The 19885-nt window shown below is 62.8% G+C and overlaps 3 non-coding genes and 2 pseudogenes across 3 annotated transcripts; all 5 read left to right on the forward strand.

Annotated features, from left to right (window-relative positions):
* Positions 1-3787: 3787 nt before the first annotated feature.
* On the forward strand, positions 3788-3906 carry LOC142863624 (uncharacterized; annotated as a pseudogene).
* A 3787-nt stretch (positions 3907-7693) lies between these two features.
* On the forward strand, positions 7694-7812 carry LOC142863576 (5S ribosomal RNA). Its single transcript, XR_012914346.1, has one exon. It is a non-coding gene; the product is annotated as a 5S ribosomal RNA (ribosomal RNA).
* Positions 7813-11599: 3787 nt separating this feature from the next.
* Positions 11600-11718, forward strand: LOC142863577 (5S ribosomal RNA). The gene has a single exon (XR_012914348.1). It is a non-coding gene; the product is annotated as a 5S ribosomal RNA (ribosomal RNA).
* A 3785-nt stretch (positions 11719-15503) lies between these two features.
* LOC142863578 (5S ribosomal RNA) lies at positions 15504-15622 on the forward strand. The gene has a single exon (XR_012914349.1). It is a non-coding gene; the product is annotated as a 5S ribosomal RNA (ribosomal RNA).
* Positions 15623-19421: 3799 nt separating this feature from the next.
* On the forward strand, positions 19422-19540 carry LOC142863625 (uncharacterized; annotated as a pseudogene).
* The last annotated feature ends 345 nt before the right edge of the window (positions 19541-19885 follow it).

Raw genomic sequence — 19885 nt, forward strand, 5'->3', positions numbered from 1 at the left:
GCTGCTTTTTTTTTTTTTTTTTTTTTTTGCCTCTTGTTCTGTCCCCTTTCTGGGAGCGCGGCGGCGGCCCGGGGTGGGGGTCACCCCCACCCTCAGCGCCCGCCCGCGGTGCCTGGCGCCCCAGCCCGCACCGTGGGGCCTCCTCTTGTCCCAAGCCGCGACACCGCCGCCACGCGGCAGCATGCGTGGCATCTGGACTGTCAGGTCTCAGACCAAAGGTCTGCTCTGTGGGAACCGACACGCTGGAGGAAACCTTGAGAGTCTGAGAGGGGAGGGAGTTCCAGAAGAAGGCCAGGATGTCATTTTGAGGGAGTATGTGACCAGAACTCGTCCCGTTGCTTTTGGGGTTCTATGGGCTACACGCAGGAATCTTTGGTGGTGGCACCTGATGTTGGGGGATCCGGAGTCACACCCAGACCTGCTCCACAGGCCTCCTTTTACTTTTCTCTTCGGATTCATGATTTTTAAAAAGTGTCTCTTACCTCTATGATTGCATTTTCTTTTCTCTCTCTTTTCAAGCAGATGATGGGAGTACAAGTATTCAGGTGACATGTGTTGCCCGTGCCCCCCTCCCCCCTGTGTTCTTTTTTTTTTTTTTTTTTTTTTTTTGAGACAGAGTCTCGTTTTGCTGCCCAGGCTAGAGTGAGTGCCATGGCGTCAGCCTAGCTCACGGCAACCTCAATCTCCGGGCTCAAGCAATCCTGCTGCCTCAGCCTCCCGAGTAGTTGGGACTACAGGCATGCACCACCACGCCCGGCTGTGTTTTTCTATATATATTAGTTGGCCAATTAATTTCTTTCTATTTTTAGTAGAGACGGGGGTCTCGCTCTTGCTCAGGCTGGTTTCGAACTCCTGACCTGGAGCAATCCGCCCGCCTCGGCCTCCCAGAGAGCTAGGATTACAGGCGTGAGCCACCGCGCCCGGCCCCCCCTGTGTTCTTATTCATATACCTCTCATGTTGTTGCAGCGTATTGTGGGGGTACCAATGTTAAGGTCGGGTGCCTTGCCCTCTCCAAGCCTCCCCCCTCGGGTCAGAGCTTCAAGTGCGCCCATCCCCCAGTCGGTGCGCACCCACCCCATGCCTAATGGATGTGTATGCCCCTCCCCTCCCCCCACCCGCCCGACACCCACCCGATGAAGGTGATTCCTCTCTGTCCACTTAGGCGTCCATCCGTTCGTACCAATTTGCTGGTGAGCGCGCTCACGTGGTGCTCGTGTGTCCATTCTTGGGATACCTGGCTTACTGGAACGGGTTCCAGCTCTGGCCAGGAGAACACGAGAGGCGCCCTCTCACCGCTGCTCCTCACAGCCGAATGGCACTCCGTGGTGTCCACGCGCCACATTTTATTAATGCACTCCTGGATGGATGGGCACTCGGGTCGCTTCCACGTCTTTGCGATTGTGAATTGTGCCCTAACTGTCACCCTAACCCTTACCCAGCCCGTCTCCTCTGCCCCTGCCTGACGCGCTCCTCCCCGGCCAGGCCCGTCACTGTCCTGGGCCCCCGCCTGACCGGCTCCTCCCCGCCCGGCCTGTCACCGTCCTCTGCCCCTGCCTGACATGCTCCTTCCCGCCCGGCCTCTCACCGTCCTCGGCCCCTGCCTGACCGGCTCCTCCGTCGCCTGGGCCTTCCAAGGGCTTGGTGTGGACGCTGCTTCCAGGAAGCCCTCCAGAAACCCGGCAGCAGGGTGGCCGCAGCAGTCTCCAGCAGCCGTCCCTAAGTCGCGTGAGTGCGGGGGACGTGCCCCCGCTGTGCCGCGGGGGCCCAGCCTGGTGTCTTCCCTGAGGCCCTGCGGCTGCCGGCTGGGCTGCCGCTCCCCGCAAGGGGAGAGCCGCGGAGGTGGGGACCGCCTCCTGATGGGGACGTACACGCAGCTCTCCAAGTCGGATTCCGGGGCTCTCTGTCCTGCCCGAAGGCCCAGCCGGCCTGCGGGTCCTTAGAGTGGCAAAAACCTCCGAAAACTGAGACTGAGGGTCCGGTGGGTGTCTGCACTTTTGTGCTGGGCACCCCAGGGAGGCCCGGGGGCTGGCTGGACAACGTGGTCTGCTGGGCTGGGGGGTTGGAGGAGCAACTGATGCCCTTTGCACTTTGGGTAGCAAGAGTCTGAGGTGTCTCTGAGCCCTGTGCCCTGTGGGGGGGGGGGCGGGGGGGAGGAGGAGGAGGAGGAGGAGGAGGAGGTGGGAAGGGCCGGGGCCTGCAGTCCTGTTCCCGGGGTGGCACGGCAAGTGGCTTCTTCCACAGGCTGCTTGGCCTGGGCTCCCTGCACCTGGGCCTTTGGAGGACCGGCCCTGTGCTTGCCAACACTTCCTGCAGGGACCCAGAGCTGGGAGGTGGCATCTCTCAGCCCTGGGTCGGGCAGAGCCCCAGCGGGCCATGCCCACAACCTCTCTCAGCACCGGTCCCCCAGAAGGCTCCTTTGGGACCAGGATTCTCTTGCGGTGACTCTTTAAGGTCTGGCCCCTGGATGGAGGGGCACCAGGAGTAGAGGAGCAGGAAGGGGAAGGGGGTGGCCATGCGAGGGGACACTTTGAGGCCAAGTCCCAGCTTCAGCCTGATCCTCCTGGGAACCCCGCTCTGAGACAAGGAGCCGGGCTTCCCATTCCCACAGCAGCCAGTCGTGGGCTGAGGACACCTGGGGCGTTGGGAACTCCCTGGCTTCTCCTTGGTTTAACATCTGGAGCTGCTTGTGAATCGCGCCGCCACACACACCCGAGCGCAGGTGTCTTCCGCACAGACTGCGGGCCTCGCTCTTCTGAATGCCGCTAGCTCGCCACCCACCCACGGGTGAACCCGGTCAGGGTGCTTTCTCTAAGGGGCAGACTCTTTTCCGGGCGGGCTACCGGTGTCTCTGTTTGCTCGTTTCTTTCTTCCATTTCGGGAAAGTCTTCCTTGCTGGGTGTGGAAATCTCCTATGCCTTCCCTCGCCTATTCTGTCAGCTTTAAAATTCTCTTTCAGTTGCCACCCTCACAGATGGATTAGGAAACTCTTTCCGGTGCACTCATTAGTGAAATGACCTCCAGGAAGCTGGAATCCAATATCTAATGGCCGATTTTTAGCGAGTCCACACGCCAGGGTGGTCGGGGTCCAATGCAGCCCCGGCCAGGCCCAGGCCCCTTGGACTGGGCCACAGGAGGACACGGAGGAGGGTCCCGGCCCCCACGAAGCGGTGCCGGCAGTTCTCCACGGGCTTGGGCGTTTTCCAGAGGTAGGAGATGGAGGGGACTGATTTCTTCAGCGCCCCCCAAACCAGGCCACCCCACCCCACCCATGGGACACATCCCCAGAGAGAGACGCCCCATACACTGGCTGTGCCCCAGCCCTGGCCCGGGGGAATAGGCGGCAGCCCACCCACAGGGCGAGGGGGGGGGCGCAGCTGAAAGGGGTTGTGGGGGAGGGCGGCCCCTGGCTGGGGTCAAAGGGCGAGCGTCCCGCGCGTGCGCAGTCAGCGGCAGGCAGCGACGCGCTGGGGGTGGGCAGCGGGTAGGTGAAGGAGGCCGGGCGAGGAGACGAGGGGGGCTGGGAGGGCTCCACCTTGGCGAGTCCAGCCGTGGAGGCGCATCTTGTGTGAGTGTGAGTGAGTGTGAGTGTGTGTGTGTGTGTATAGAGAGACAGCCCCCCGCCCCGCCCCGCCCCGCCCATCACCCCCGTCCCTGGGAGCCCGCGGGACCCGGCCGGCGAACTCAACCGGCCCGGCCCGGCGCGGGGCCTGGGGCGGGAGGCGGCGGCGGGGAAGCCCAGAGAGGCTCGGCTTCTTGAGCGGGGCAGGGGCGCCCTCCGCCGCCGCCGTCTAGGGCCACACCACCCTGAACGCCCCCGATCTCGTCTGGTCTCGGAAGCTAAGCGGGGTCGGGCCTGGTTAGTACTTGGATGGGAGACCGCCTGGGAGTACCGGGTGCCACAGGCTGCTGCTTTTTTTTTTTTTTTTTTTTTTTTTGCCTCTTGTTCTGTCCCCTTTCTGGGAGCGCGGCGGCGGCCCGGGGTGGGGGTCACCCCCACCCTCAGCGCCCGCCCGCGGTGCCTGGCGCCCCAGCCCGCACCGTGGGGCCTCCTCTTGTCCCAAGCCGCGACACCGCCGCCACGCGGCAGCATGCGTGGCATCTGGACTGTCAGGTCTCAGACCAAAGGTCTGCTCTGTGGGAACCGACACGCTGGAGGAAACCTTGAGAGTCTGAGAGGGGAGGGAGTTCCAGAAGAAGGCCAGGATGTCATTTTGAGGGAGTATGTGACCAGAACTCGTCCCGTTGCTTTTGGGGTTCTATGGGCTACACGCAGGAATCTTTGGTGGTGGCACCTGATGTTGGGGGATCCGGAGTCACACCCAGACCTGCTCCACAGGCCTCCTTTTACTTTTCTCTTCGGATTCATGATTTTTAAAAAGTGTCTCTTACCTCTATGATTGCATTTTCTTTTCTCTCTCTTTTCAAGCAGATGATGGGAGTACAAGTATTCAGGTGACATGTGTTGCCCGTGCCCCCCTCCCCCCTGTGTTCTTTTTTTTTTTTTTTTTTTTTTTTTGAGACAGAGTCTCGTTTTGCTGCCCAGGCTAGAGTGAGTGCCATGGCGTCAGCCTAGCTCACGGCAACCTCAATCTCCGGGCTCAAGCAATCCTGCTGCCTCAGCCTCCCGAGTAGTTGGGACTACAGGCATGCACCACCACGCCCGGCTGTGTTTTTCTATATATATTAGTTGGCCAATTAATTTCTTTCTATTTTTAGTAGAGACGGGGGTCTCGCTCTTGCTCAGGCTGGTTTCGAACTCCTGACCTGGAGCAATCCGCCCGCCTCGGCCTCCCAGAGAGCTAGGATTACAGGCGTGAGCCACCGCGCCCGGCCCCCCCTGTGTTCTTATTCATATACCTCTCATGTTGTTGCAGCGTATTGTGGGGGTACCAATGTTAAGGTCGGGTGCCTTGCCCTCTCCAAGCCTCCCCCCTCGGGTCAGAGCTTCAAGTGCGCCCATCCCCCAGTCGGTGCGCACCCACCCCATGCCTAATGGATGTGTATGCCCCTCCCCTCCCCCCACCCGCCCGACACCCACCCGATGAAGGTGATTCCTCTCTGTCCACTTAGGCGTCCATCCGTTCGTACCAATTTGCTGGTGAGCGCGCTCACGTGGTGCTCGTGTGTCCATTCTTGGGATACCTGGCTTACTGGAACGGGTTCCAGCTCTGGCCAGGAGAACACGAGAGGCGCCCTCTCACCGCTGCTCCTCACAGCCGAATGGCACTCCGTGGTGTCCACGCGCCACATTTTATTAATGCACTCCTGGATGGATGGGCACTCGGGTCGCTTCCACGTCTTTGCGATTGTGAATTGTGCCCTAACTGTCACCCTAACCCTTACCCAGCCCGTCTCCTCTGCCCCTGCCTGACGCGCTCCTCCCCGGCCAGGCCCGTCACTGTCCTGGGCCCCCGCCTGACCGGCTCCTCCCCGCCCGGCCTGTCACCGTCCTCTGCCCCTGCCTGACATGCTCCTTCCCGCCCGGCCTCTCACCGTCCTCGGCCCCTGCCTGACCGGCTCCTCCGTCGCCTGGGCCTTCCAAGGGCTTGGTGTGGACGCTGCTTCCAGGAAGCCCTCCAGAAACCCGGCAGCAGGGTGGCCGCAGCAGTCTCCAGCAGCCGTCCCTAAGTCGCGTGAGTGCGGGGGACGTGCCCCCGCTGTGCCGCGGGGGCCCAGCCTGGTGTCTTCCCTGAGGCCCTGCGGCTGCCGGCTGGGCTGCCGCTCCCCGCAAGGGGAGAGCCGCGGAGGTGGGGACCGCCTCCTGATGGGGACGTACACGCAGCTCTCCAAGTCGGATTCCGGGGCTCTCTGTCCTGCCCGAAGGCCCAGCCGGCCTGCGGGTCCTTAGAGTGGCAAAAACCTCCGAAAACTGAGACTGAGGGTCCGGTGGGTGTCTGCACTTTTGTGCTGGGCACCCCAGGGAGGCCCGGGGGCTGGCTGGACAACGTGGTCTGCTGGGCTGGGGGGTTGGAGGAGCAACTGATGCCCTTTGCACTTTGGGTAGCAAGAGTCTGAGGTGTCTCTGAGCCCTGTGCCCTGTGGGGGGGGGGCGGGGGGGAGGAGGAGGAGGAGGAGGAGGAGGAGGTGGGAAGGGCCGGGGCCTGCAGTCCTGTTCCCGGGGTGGCACGGCAAGTGGCTTCTTCCACAGGCTGCTTGGCCTGGGCTCCCTGCACCTGGGCCTTTGGAGGACCGGCCCTGTGCTTGCCAACACTTCCTGCAGGGACCCAGAGCTGGGAGGTGGCATCTCTCAGCCCTGGGTCGGGCAGAGCCCCAGCGGGCCATGCCCACAACCTCTCTCAGCACCGGTCCCCCAGAAGGCTCCTTTGGGACCAGGATTCTCTTGCGGTGACTCTTTAAGGTCTGGCCCCTGGATGGAGGGGCACCAGGAGTAGAGGAGCAGGAAGGGGAAGGGGGTGGCCATGCGAGGGGACACTTTGAGGCCAAGTCCCAGCTTCAGCCTGATCCTCCTGGGAACCCCGCTCTGAGACAAGGAGCCGGGCTTCCCATTCCCACAGCAGCCAGTCGTGGGCTGAGGACACCTGGGGCGTTGGGAACTCCCTGGCTTCTCCTTGGTTTAACATCTGGAGCTGCTTGTGAATCGCGCCGCCACACACACCCGAGCGCAGGTGTCTTCCGCACAGACTGCAGGCCTCGCTCTTCTGAATGCCGCTAGCTCGCCACCCACCCACGGGTGAACCCGGTCAGGGTGCTTTCTCTAAGGGGCAGACTCTTTTCCGGGCGGGCTACCGGTGTCTCTGTTTGCTCGTTTCTTTCTTCCATTTCGGGAAAGTCTTCCTTGCTGGGTGTGGAAATCTCCTATGCCTTCCCTCGCCTATTCTGTCAGCTTTAAAATTCTCTTTCAGTTGCCACCCTCACAGATGGATTAGGAAACTCTTTCCGGTGCACTCATTAGTGAAATGACCTCCAGGAAGCTGGAATCCAATATCTAATGGCCGATTTTTAGCGAGTCCACACGCCAGGGTGGTCGGGGTCCAATGCAGCCCCGGCCAGGCCCAGGCCCCTTGGACTGGGCCACAGGAGGACACGGAGGAGGGTCCCGGCCCCCACGAAGCGGTGCCGGCAGTTCTCCACGGGCTTGGGCGTTTTCCAGAGGTAGGAGATGGAGGGGACTGATTTCTTCAGCGCCCCCCAAACCAGGCCACCCCACCCCACCCATGGGACACATCCCCAGAGAGAGACGCCCCATACACTGGCTGTGCCCCAGCCCTGGCCCGGGGGAATAGGCGGCAGCCCACCCACAGGGCGAGGGGGGGGCGCAGCTGAAAGGGGTTGTGGGGGAGGGCGGCCCCTGGCTGGGGTCAAAGGGCGAGCGTCCCGCGCGTGCGCAGTCAGCGGCAGGCAGCGACGCGCTGGGGGTGGGCAGCGGGTAGGTGAAGGAGGCCGGGCGAGGAGACGAGGGGGGCTGGGAGGGCTCCACCTTGGCGAGTCCAGCCGTGGAGGCGCATCTTGTGTGAGTGTGAGTGAGTGTGAGTGTGTGTGTGTGTGTATAGAGAGACAGCCCCCCGCCCCGCCCCGCCCCGCCCATCACCCCCGTCCCTGGGAGCCCGCGGGACCCGGCCGGCGAACTCAACCGGCCCGGCCCGGCGCGGGGCCTGGGGCGGGAGGCGGCGGCGGGGAAGCCCAGAGAGGCTCGGCTTCTTGAGCGGGGCAGGGGCGCCCTCCGCCGCCGCCGTCTAGGGCCACACCACCCTGAACGCCCCCGATCTCGTCTGGTCTCGGAAGCTAAGCGGGGTCGGGCCTGGTTAGTACTTGGATGGGAGACCGCCTGGGAATACCGGGTGCCACAGGCTGCTGCTTTTTTTTTTTTTTTTTTTTTTTGCCTCTTGTTCTGTCCCCTTTCTGGGAGCGCGGCGGCGGCCCGGGGTGGGGGTCACCCCCACCCTCAGCGCCCGCCCGCGGTGCCTGGCGCCCCAGCCCGCACCGTGGGGCCTCCTCTTGTCCCAAGCCGCGACACCGCCGCCACGCGGCAGCATGCGTGGCATCTGGACTGTCAGGTCTCAGACCAAAGGTCTGCTCTGTGGGAACCGACACGCTGGAGGAAACCTTGAGAGTCTGAGAGGGGAGGGAGTTCCAGAAGAAGGCCAGGATGTCATTTTGAGGGAGTATGTGACCAGAACTCGTCCCGTTGCTTTTGGGGTTCTATGGGCTACACGCAGGAATCTTTGGTGGTGGCACCTGATGTTGGGGGATCCGGAGTCACACCCAGACCTGCTCCACAGGCCTCCTTTTACTTTTCTCTTCGGATTCATGATTTTTAAAAAGTGTCTCTTACCTCTATGATTGCATTTTCTTTTCTCTCTCTTTTCAAGCAGATGATGGGAGTACAAGTATTCAGGTGACATGTGTTGCCCGTGCCCCCCTCCCCCCTGTGTTCTTTTTTTTTTTTTTTTTTTTTTTTTGAGACAGAGTCTCGTTTTGCTGCCCAGGCTAGAGTGAGTGCCATGGCGTCAGCCTAGCTCACGGCAACCTCAATCTCCGGGCTCAAGCAATCCTGCTGCCTCAGCCTCCCGAGTAGTTGGGACTACAGGCATGCACCACCACGCCCGGCTGTGTTTTTCTATATATATTAGTTGGCCAATTAATTTCTTTCTATTTTTAGTAGAGACGGGGGTCTCGCTCTTGCTCAGGCTGGTTTCGAACTCCTGACCTGGAGCAATCCGCCCGCCTCGGCCTCCCAGAGAGCTAGGATTACAGGCGTGAGCCACCGCGCCCGGCCCCCCCTGTGTTCTTATTCATATACCTCTCATGTTGTTGCAGCGTATTGTGGGGGTACCAATGTTAAGGTCGGGTGCCTTGCCCTCTCCAAGCCTCCCCCCTCGGGTCAGAGCTTCAAGTGCGCCCATCCCCCAGTCGGTGCGCACCCACCCCATGCCTAATGGATGTGTATGCCCCTCCCCTCCCCCCACCCGCCCGACACCCACCCGATGAAGGTGATTCCTCTCTGTCCACTTAGGCGTCCATCCGTTCGTACCAATTTGCTGGTGAGCGCGCTCACGTGGTGCTCGTGTGTCCATTCTTGGGATACCTGGCTTACTGGAACGGGTTCCAGCTCTGGCCAGGAGAACACGAGAGGCGCCCTCTCACCGCTGCTCCTCACAGCCGAATGGCACTCCGTGGTGTCCACGCGCCACATTTTATTAATGCACTCCTGGATGGATGGGCACTCGGGTCGCTTCCACGTCTTTGCGATTGTGAATTGTGCCCTAACTGTCACCCTAACCCTTACCCAGCCCGTCTCCTCTGCCCCTGCCTGACGCGCTCCTCCCCGGCCAGGCCCGTCACTGTCCTGGGCCCCCGCCTGACCGGCTCCTCCCCGCCCGGCCTGTCACCGTCCTCTGCCCCTGCCTGACATGCTCCTTCCCGCCCGGCCTCTCACCGTCCTCGGCCCCTGCCTGACCGGCTCCTCCGTCGCCTGGGCCTTCCAAGGGCTTGGTGTGGACGCTGCTTCCAGGAAGCCCTCCAGAAACCCGGCAGCAGGGTGGCCGCAGCAGTCTCCAGCAGCCGTCCCTAAGTCGCGTGAGTGCGGGGGACGTGCCCCCGCTGTGCCGCGGGGGCCCAGCCTGGTGTCTTCCCTGAGGCCCTGCGGCTGCCGGCTGGGCTGCCGCTCCCCGCAAGGGGAGAGCCGCGGAGGTGGGGACCGCCTCCTGATGGGGACGTACACGCAGCTCTCCAAGTCGGATTCCGGGGCTCTCTGTCCTGCCCGAAGGCCCAGCCGGCCTGCGGGTCCTTAGAGTGGCAAAAACCTCCGAAAACTGAGACTGAGGGTCCGGTGGGTGTCTGCACTTTTGTGCTGGGCACCCCAGGGAGGCCCGGGGGCTGGCTGGACAACGTGGTCTGCTGGGCTGGGGGGTTGGAGGAGCAACTGATGCCCTTTGCACTTTGGGTAGCAAGAGTCTGAGGTGTCTCTGAGCCCTGTGCCCTGTGGGGGGGGGGGCGGGGGGGAGGAGGAGGAGGAGGAGGAGGAGGAGGTGGGAAGGGCCGGGGCCTGCAGTCCTGTTCCCGGGGTGGCACGGCAAGTGGCTTCTTCCACAGGCTGCTTGGCCTGGGCTCCCTGCACCTGGGCCTTTGGAGGACCGGCCCTGTGCTTGCCAACACTTCCTGCAGGGACCCAGAGCTGGGAGGTGGCATCTCTCAGCCCTGGGTCGGGCAGAGCCCCAGCGGGCCATGCCCACAACCTCTCTCAGCACCGGTCCCCCAGAAGGCTCCTTTGGGACCAGGATTCTCTTGCGGTGACTCTTTAAGGTCTGGCCCCTGGATGGAGGGGCACCAGGAGTAGAGGAGCAGGAAGGGGAAGGGGGTGGCCATGCGAGGGGACACTTTGAGGCCAAGTCCCAGCTTCAGCCTGATCCTCCTGGGAACCCCGCTCTGAGACAAGGAGCCGGGCTTCCCATTCCCACAGCAGCCAGTCGTGGGCTGAGGACACCTGGGGCGTTGGGAACTCCCTGGCTTCTCCTTGGTTTAACATCTGGAGCTGCTTGTGAATCGCGCCGCCACACACACCCGAGCGCAGGTGTCTTCCGCACAGACTGCGGGCCTCGCTCTTCTGAATGCCGCTAGCTCGCCACCCACCCACGGGTGAACCCGGTCAGGGTGCTTTCTCTAAGGGGCAGACTCTTTTCCGGGCGGGCTACCGGTGTCTCTGTTTGCTCGTTTCTTTCTTCCATTTCGGGAAAGTCTTCCTTGCTGGGTGTGGAAATCTCCTATGCCTTCCCTCGCCTATTCTGTCAGCTTTAAAATTCTCTTTCAGTTGCCACCCTCACAGATGGATTAGGAAACTCTTTCCGGTGCACTCATTAGTGAAATGACCTCCAGGAAGCTGGAATCCAATATCTAATGGCCGATTTTTAGCGAGTCCACACGCCAGGGTGGTCGGGGTCCAATGCAGCCCCGGCCAGGCCCAGGCCCCTTGGACTGGGCCACAGGAGGACACGGAGGAGGGTCCCGGCCCCCACGAAGCGGTGCCGGCAGTTCTCCACGGGCTTGGGCGTTTTCCAGAGGTAGGAGATGGAGGGGACTGATTTCTTCAGCGCCCCCCAAACCAGGCCACCCCACCCCACCCATGGGACACATCCCCAGAGAGAGACGCCCCATACACTGGCTGTGCCCCAGCCCTGGCCCGGGGGAATAGGCGGCAGCCCACCCACAGGGCGAGGGGGGGGGCGCAGCTGAAAGGGGTTGTGGGGGAGGGCGGCCCCTGGCTGGGGTCAAAGGGCGAGCGTCCCGCGCGTGCGCAGTCAGCGGCAGGCAGCGACGCGCTGGGGGTGGGCAGCGGGTAGGTGAAGGAGGCCGGGCGAGGAGACGAGGGGGGCTGGGAGGGCTCCACCTTGGCGAGTCCAGCCGTGGAGGCGCATCTTGTGTGAGTGTGAGTGAGTGTGAGTGTGTGTGTGTGTGTATAGAGAGACAGCCCCCCGCCCCGCCCCGCCCCGCCCATCACCCCCGTCCCTGGGAGCCCGCGGGACCCGGCCGGCGAACTCAACCGGCCCGGCCCGGCGCGGGGCCTGGGGCGGGAGGCGGCGGCGGGGAAGCCCAGAGAGGCTCGGCTTCTTGAGCGGGGCAGGGGCGCCCTCCGCCGCCGCCGTCTAGGGCCACACCACCCTGAACGCCCCCGATCTCGTCTGGTCTCGGAAGCTAAGCGGGGTCGGGCCTGGTTAGTACTTGGATGGGAGACCGCCTGGGAATACCGGGTGCCACAGGCTGCTGCTTTTTTTTTTTTTTTTTTTTTTTTGCCTCTTGTTCTGTCCCCTTTCTGGGAGCGCGGCGGCGGCCCGGGGTGGGGGTCACCCCCACCCTCAGCGCCCGCCCGCGGTGCCTGGCGCCCCAGCCCGCACCGTGGGGCCTCCTCTTGTCCCAAGCCGCGACACCGCCGCCACGCGGCAGCATGCGTGGCATCTGGACTGTCAGGTCTCAGACCAAAGGTCTGCTCTGTGGGAACCGACACGCTGGAGGAAACCTTGAGAGTCTGAGAGGGGAGGGAGTTCCAGAAGAAGGCCAGGATGTCATTTTGAGGGAGTATGTGACCAGAACTCGTCCCGTTGCTTTTGGGGTTCTATGGGCTACACGCAGGAATCTTTGGTGGTGGCACCTGATGTTGGGGGATCCGGAGTCACACCCAGACCTGCTCCACAGGCCTCCTTTTACTTTTCTCTTCGGATTCATGATTTTTAAAAAGTGTCTCTTACCTCTATGATTGCATTTTCTTTTCTCTCTCTTTTCAAGCAGATGATGGGAGTACAAGTATTCAGGTGACATGTGTTGCCCGTGCCCCCCTCCCCCCTGTGTTCTTTTTTTTTTTTTTTTTTTTTTTTGAGACAGAGTCTCGTTTTGCTGCCCAGGCTAGAGTGAGTGCCATGGCGTCAGCCTAGCTCACGGCAACCTCAATCTCCGGGCTCAAGCAATCCTGCTGCCTCAGCCTCCCGAGTAGTTGGGACTACAGGCATGCACCACCACGCCCGGCTGTGTTTTTCTATATATATTAGTTGGCCAATTAATTTCTTTCTATTTTTAGTAGAGACGGGGGTCTCGCTCTTGCTCAGGCTGGTTTCGAACTCCTGACCTGGAGCAATCCGCCCGCCTCGGCCTCCCAGAGAGCTAGGATTACAGGCGTGAGCCACCGCGCCCGGCCCCCCCTGTGTTCTTATTCATATACCTCTCATGTTGTTGCAGCGTATTGTGGGGGTACCAATGTTAAGGTCGGGTGCCTTGCCCTCTCCAAGCCTCCCCCCTCGGGTCAGAGCTTCAAGTGCGCCCATCCCCCAGTCGGTGCGCACCCACCCCATGCCTAATGGATGTGTATGCCCCTCCCCTCCCCCCACCCGCCCGACACCCACCCGATGAAGGTGATTCCTCTCTGTCCACTTAGGCGTCCATCCGTTCGTACCAATTTGCTGGTGAGCGCGCTCACGTGGTGCTCGTGTGTCCATTCTTGGGATACCTGGCTTACTGGAACGGGTTCCAGCTCTGGCCAGGAGAACACGAGAGGCGCCCTCTCACCGCTGCTCCTCACAGCCGAATGGCACTCCGTGGTGTCCACGCGCCACATTTTATTAATGCACTCCTGGATGGATGGGCACTCGGGTCGCTTCCACGTCTTTGCGATTGTGAATTGTGCCCTAACTGTCACCCTAACCCTTACCCAGCCCGTCTCCTCTGCCCCTGCCTGACGCGCTCCTCCCCGGCCAGGCCCGTCACTGTCCTGGGCCCCCGCCTGACCGGCTCCTCCCCGCCCGGCCTGTCACCGTCCTCTGCCCCTGCCTGACATGCTCCTTCCCGCCCGGCCTCTCACCGTCCTCGGCCCCTGCCTGACCGGCTCCTCCGTCGCCTGGGCCTTCCAAGGGCTTGGTGTGGACGCTGCTTCCAGGAAGCCCTCCAGAAACCCGGCAGCAGGGTGGCCGCAGCAGTCTCCAGCAGCCGTCCCTAAGTCGCGTGAGTGCGGGGGACGTGCCCCCGCTGTGCCGCGGGGGCCCAGCCTGGTGTCTTCCCTGAGGCCCTGCGGCTGCCGGCTGGGCTGCCGCTCCCCGCAAGGGGAGAGCCGCGGAGGTGGGGACCGCCTCCTGATGGGGACGTACACGCAGCTCTCCAAGTCGGATTCCGGGGCTCTCTGTCCTGCCCGAAGGCCCAGCTGGCCTGCTGGTCCTTAGAGTGGCAAAAACCTCCGAAAACTGAGACTGAGGGTCCGGTGGGTGTCTGCACTTTTGTGCTGGGCACCCCAGGGAGGCCCGGGGGCTGGCTGGACAACGTGGTCTGCTGGGCTGGGGGGTTGGAGGAGCAACTGATGCCCTTTGCACTTTGGGTAGCAAGAGTCTGAGGTGTCTCTGAGCCCTGTGCCCTGTGGGGGGGGGGCGGGGGGGAGGAGGAGGAGGAGGAGGAGGAGGAGGTGGGAAGGGCCGGGGCCTGCAGTCCTGTTCCCGGGGTGGCACGGCAAGTGGCTTCTTCCACAGGCTGCTTGGCCTGGGCTCCCTGCACCTGGGCCTTTGGAGGACCGGCCCTGTGCTTGCCAACACTTCCTGCAGGGACCCAGAGCTGGGAGGTGGCATCTCTCAGCCCTGGGTCGGGCAGAGCCCCAGCGGGCCATGCCCACAACCTCTCTCAGCACCGGTCCCCCAGAAGGCTCCTTTGGGACCAGGATTCTCTTGCGGTGACTCTTTAAGGTCTGGCCCCTGGATGGAGGGGCACCAGGAGTAGAGGAGCAGGAAGGGGAAGGGGGTGGCCATGCGAGGGGACACTTTGAGGCCAAGTCCCAGCTTCAGCCTGATCCTCCTGGGAACCCCGCTCTGAGACAAGGAGCCGGGCTTCCCATTCCCACAGCAGCCAGTCGTGGGCTGAGGACACCTGGGGCGTTGGGAACTCCCTGGCTTCTCCTTGGTTTAACATCTGGAGCTGCTTGTGAATCGCGCCGCCACACACACCCGAGCGCAGGTGTCTTCCGCACAGACTGCGGGCCTCGCTCTTCTGAATGCCGCTAGCTCGCCACCCACCCACGGGTGAACCCGGTCAGGGTGCTTTCTCTAAGGGGCAGACTCTTTTCCGGGCGGGCTACCGGTGTCTCTGTTTGCTCGTTTCTTTCTTCCATTTCGGGAAAGTCTTCCTTGCTGGGTGTGGAAATCTCCTATGCCTTCCCTCGCCTATTCTGTCAGCTTTAAAATTCTCTTTCAGTTGCCACCCTCACAGATGGATTAGGAAACTCTTTCCGGTGCACTCATTAGTGAAATGACCTCCAGGAAGCTGGAATCCAATATCTAATGGCCGATTTTTAGCGAGTCCACACGCCAGGGTGGTCGGGGTCCAATGCAGCCCCGGCCAGGCCCAGGCCCCTTGGACTGGGCCACAGGAGGACACGGAGGAGGGTCCCGGCCCCCACGAAGCGGTGCCGGCAGTTCTCCACGGGCTTGGGCGTTTTCCAGAGGTAGGAGATGGAGGGGACTGATTTCTTCAGCGCCCCCCAAACCAGGCCACCCCACCCCACCCATGGGACACATCCCCAGAGAGAGACGCCCCATACACTGGCTGTGCCCCAGCCCTGGCCCGGGGGAATAGGCGGCAGCCCACCCACAGGGCGAGGGGGGGGCGCAGCTGAAAGGGGTTGTGGGGGAGGGCGGCCCCTGGCTGGGGTCAAAGGGCGAGCGTCCCGCGCGTGCGCAGTCAGCGGCAGGCAGCGACGCGCTGGGGGTGGGCAGCGGGTAGGTGAAGGAGGCCGGGCGAGGAGACGAGGGGGGCTGGGAGGGCTCCACCTTGGCGAGTCCAGCCGTGGAGGCGCATCTTGTGTGAGTGTGAGTGAGTGTGAGTGTGTGTGTGTGTGTATAGAGAGACAGCCCCCCGCCCCGCCCCGCCCCGCCCATCACCCCCGTCCCTGGGAGCCCGCGGGACCCGGCCGGCGAACTCAACCGGCCCGGCCCGGCGCGGGGCCTGGGGCGGGAGGCGGCGGCGGGGAAGCCCAGAGAGGCTCGGCTTCTTGAGCGGGGCAGGGGCGCCCTCCGCCGCCGCCGTCTAGGGCCACACCACCCTGAACGCCCCCGATCTCGTCTGGTCTCGGAAGCTAAGCGGGGTCGGGCCTGGTTAGTACTTGGATGGGAGACCGCCTGGGAATACCGGGTGCCACAGGCTGCTGCTTTTTTTTTTTTTTTTTTTTTTTTGCCTCTTGTTCTGTCCCCTTTCTGGGAGCGCGGCGGCGGCCCGGGGTGGGGGTCACCCCCACCCTCAGCGCCCGCCCGCGGTGCCTGGCGCCCCAGCCCGCACCGTGGGGCCTCCTCTTGTCCCAAGCCGCGACACCGCCGCCACGCGGCAGCATGCGTGGCATCTGGACTGTCAGGTCTCAGACCAAAGGTCTGCTCTGTGGGAACCGACACGCTGGAGGAAACCTTGAGAGTCTGAGAGGGGAGGGAGTTCCAGAAGAAGGCCAGGATGTCATTTTGAGGGAGTATGTGACCAGAACTCGTCCCGTTGCTTTTGGGGTTCTATGGGCTACACGCAGGAATCTTTGGTGGTGGCACCTGATGTTGGGGGATCCGGAGTCACACCCAGACCTGCTCCACAGGCCTCCTTTTACTTTTCTCTTCGGATTCATGATTTTTAAAAAGTGTCTCTTACCTCTATGATTGCATTTTCTTTTCTCTCTCTTTTCAAGCAGATGATGGGAGTACAAGTATTCAGGTGACATGTGTTGCCCGTGCCCCCCTCCCCCCTGTGTTCTTTTTTTTTTTTTTTTTTTTTTTTTTTGAGACAGAGTCTCGTTTTGCTGCCCAGGCTAGAGTGAGTGCCATGGCGTCAGCCTAGCTCACGGCAACCTCAATCTCCGGGCTCAAGCAATCCTGCTGCCTCAGCCTCCCGAGTAGTTGGGACTACAGGCATGCACCACCACGCCCGGCTGTGTTTTTCTATATATATTAGTTGGCCAATTAATTTCTTTCTATTTTTAGTAGAGACGGGGGTCTCGCTCTTGCTCAGGCTGGTTTCGAACTCCTGACCTGGAGCAATCCGCCCGCCTCGGCCTCCCAGAGAGCTAGGATTACAGGCGTGAGCCACCGCGCCCGGCCCCCCCTGTGTTCTTATTCATATACCTCTCATGTTGTTGCAGCGTATTGTGGGGGTACCAATGTTAAGGTCGGGTGCCTTGCCCTCTCCAAGCCTCCCCCCTCGGGTCAGAGCTTCAAGTGCGCCCATCCCCCAGTCGGTGCGCACCCACCCCATGCCTAATGGATGTGTATGCCCCTCCCCTCCCCCCACCCGCCCGACACCCACCCGATGAAGGTGATTCCTCTCTGTCCACTTAGGCGTCCATCCGTTCGTACCAATTTGCTGGTGAGCGCGCTCACGTGGTGCTCGTGTGTCCATTCTTGGGATACCTGGCTTACTGGAACGGGTTCCAGCTCTGGCCAGGAGAACACGAGAGGCGCCCTCTCACCGCTGCTCCTCACAGCCGAATGGCACTCCGTGGTGTCCACGCGCCACATTTTATTAATGCACTCCTGGATGGATGGGCACTCGGGTCGCTTCCACGTCTTTGCGATTGTGAATTGTGCCCTAACTGTCACCCTAACCCTTACCCAGCCCGTCTCCTCTGCCCCTGCCTGACGCGCTCCTCCCCGGCCAGGCCCGTCACTGTCCTGGGCCCCCGCCTGACCGGCTCCTCCCCGCCCGGCCTGTCACCGTCCTCTGCCCCTGCCTGACATGCTCCTTCCCGCCCGGCCTCTCACCGTCCTCGGCCCCTGCCTGACCGGCTCCTCCGTCGCCTGGGCCTTCCAAGGGCTTGGTGTGGACGCTGCTTCCAGGAAGCCCTCCAGAAACCCGGCAGCAGGGTGGCCGCAGCAGTCTCCAGCAGCCGTCCCTAAGTCGCGTGAGTGCGGGGGACGTGCCCCCGCTGTGCCGCGGGGGCCCAGCCTGGTGTCTTCCCTGAGGCCCTGCGGCTGCCGGCTGGGCTGCCGCTCCCCGCAAGGGGAGAGCCGCGGAGGTGGGGACCGCCTCCTGATGGGGACGTACACGCAGCTCTCCAAGTCGGATTCCGGGGCTCTCTGTCCTGCCCGAAGGCCCAGCCGGCCTGCTGGTCCTTAGAGTGGCAAAAACCTCCGAAAACTGAGACTGAGGGTCCGGTGGGTGTCTGCACTTTTGTGCTGGGCACCCCAGGGAGGCCCGGGGGCTGGCTGGACAACGTGGTCTGCTGGGCTGGGGGGTTGGAGGAGCAACTGATGCCCTTTGCACTTTGGGTAGCAAGAGTCTGAGGTGTCTCTGAGCCCTGTGCCCTGTGGGGGGGGGGCGGGGGGGAGGAGGAGGAGGAGGAGGAGGAGGAGGTGGGAAGGGCCGGGGCCTGCAGTCCTGTTCCCGGGGTGGCACGGCAAGTGGCTTCTTCCACAGGCTGCTTGGCCTGGGCTCCCTGCACCTGGGCCTTTGGAGGACCGGCCCTGTGCTTGCCAACACTTCCTGCAGGGACCCAGAGCTGGGAGGTGGCATCTCTCAGCCCTGGGTCGGGCAGAGCCCCAGCGGGCCATGCCCACAACCTCTCTCAGCACCGGTCCCCCAGAAGGCTCCTTTGGGACCAGGATTCTCTTGCGGTGACTCTTTAAGGTCTGGCCCCTGGATGGAGGGGCACCAGGAGTAGAGGAGCAGGAAGGGGAAGGGGGTGGCCATGCGAGGGGACACTTTGAGGCCAAGTCCCAGCTTCAGCCTGATCCTCCTGGGAACCCCGCTCTGAGACAAGGAGCCGGGCTTCCCATTCCCACAGCAGCCAGTCGTGGGCTGAGGACACCTGGGGCGTTGGGAACTCCCTGGCTTCTCCTTGGTTTAACATCTGGAGCTGCTTGTGAATCGCGCCGCCACACACACCCGAGCGCAGGTGTCTTCCGCACAGACTGCGGGCCTCGCTCTTCTGAATGCCGCTAGCTCGCCACCCACCCACGGGTGAACCCGGTCAGGGTGCTTTCTCTAAGGGGCAGACTCTTTTCCGGGCGGGCTACCGGTGTCTCTGTTTGCTCGTTTCTTTCTTCCATTTCGGGAAAGTCTTCCTTGCTGGGTGTGGAAATCTCCTATGCCTTCCCTCGCCTATTCTGTCAGCTTTAAAATTCTCTTTCAGTTGCCACCCTCACAGATGGATTAGGAAACTCTTTCCGGTGCACTCATTAGTGAAATGACCTCCAGGAAGCTGGAATCCAATATCTAATGGCCGATTTTTAGCGAGTCCACACGCCAGGGTGGTCGGGGTCCAATGCAGCCCCGGCCAGGCCCAGGCCCCTTGGACTGGGCCACAGGAGGACACGGAGGAGGGTCCCGGCCCCCACGAAGCGGTGCCGGCAGTTCTCCACGGGCTTGGGCGTTTTCCAGAGGTAGGAGATGGAGGGGACTGATTTCTTCAGCGCCCCCCAAACCAGGCCACCCCACCCCACCCATGGGACACATCCCCAGAGAGAGACGCCCCATACACTGGCTGTGCCCCAGCCCTGGCCCGGGGGAATAGGCGGCAGCCCACCCACAGGGCGAGGGGGGGGGCGCAGCTGAAAGGGGTTGTGGGGGAGGGCGGCCCCTGGCTGGGGTCAAAGGACGAGCGTCCCGCGCGTGCGCAGTCAGCGGCAGGCAGCGACGCGCTGGGGGTGGGCAGCGGGTAGGTGAAGGAGGCCGGGCGAGGAGACGAGGGGGGCTGGGAGGGCTCCACCTTGGCGAGTCCAGCCGTGGAGGCGCATCTTGTGTGAGTGTGAGTGAGTGTGAGTGTGTGTGTGTGTGTATAGAGAGACAGCCCCCCGCCCCGCCCCGCCCCGCCCCGCCCCGCCCATCACCCCCGTCCCTGGGAGCCCGCGGGACCCGGCCGGCGAACTCAACCGGCCCGGCCCGGCGCGGGGCCTGGGGCGGGAGGCGGCGGCGGGGAAGCCCAGAGAGGCTCGGCTTCTTGAGCGGGGCAGGGGCGCCCTCCGCCACCGCCGTCTAGGGCCACACCACCCTGAACGCCCCCGATCTCGTCTGGTCTCGGAAGCTAAGCGGGGTCGGGCCTGGTTAGTACTTGGATGGGAGACCGCCTGGGAGTACCGGGTGCCACAGGCTGCTGCTTTTTTTTTTTTTTTTTTTTTTTGCCTCTTGTTCTGTCCCCTTTCTGGGAGCGCGGCGGCGGCCCGGGGTGGGGGTCACCCCCACCCTCAGCGCCCGCCCGCGGTGCCTGGCGCCCCAGCCCGCACCGTGGGGCCTCCTCTTGTCCCAAGCCGCGACACCGCCGCCACGCGGCAGCATGCGTGGCATCTGGACTGTCAGGTCTCAGACCAAAGGTCTGCTCTGTGGGAACCGACACGCTGGAGGAAACCTTGAGAGTCTGAGAGGGGAGGGAGTTCCAGAAGAAGGCCAGGATGTCATTTTGAGGGAGTATGTGACCAGAACTCGTCCCGTTGCTTTTGG

This window comes from Microcebus murinus, chromosome 22 (assembly GCF_040939455.1).
Source record: "Microcebus murinus isolate Inina chromosome 22, M.murinus_Inina_mat1.0, whole genome shotgun sequence".
In the NCBI taxonomy this organism is placed as follows: Eukaryota; Metazoa; Chordata; class Mammalia; order Primates; family Cheirogaleidae; genus Microcebus; species Microcebus murinus.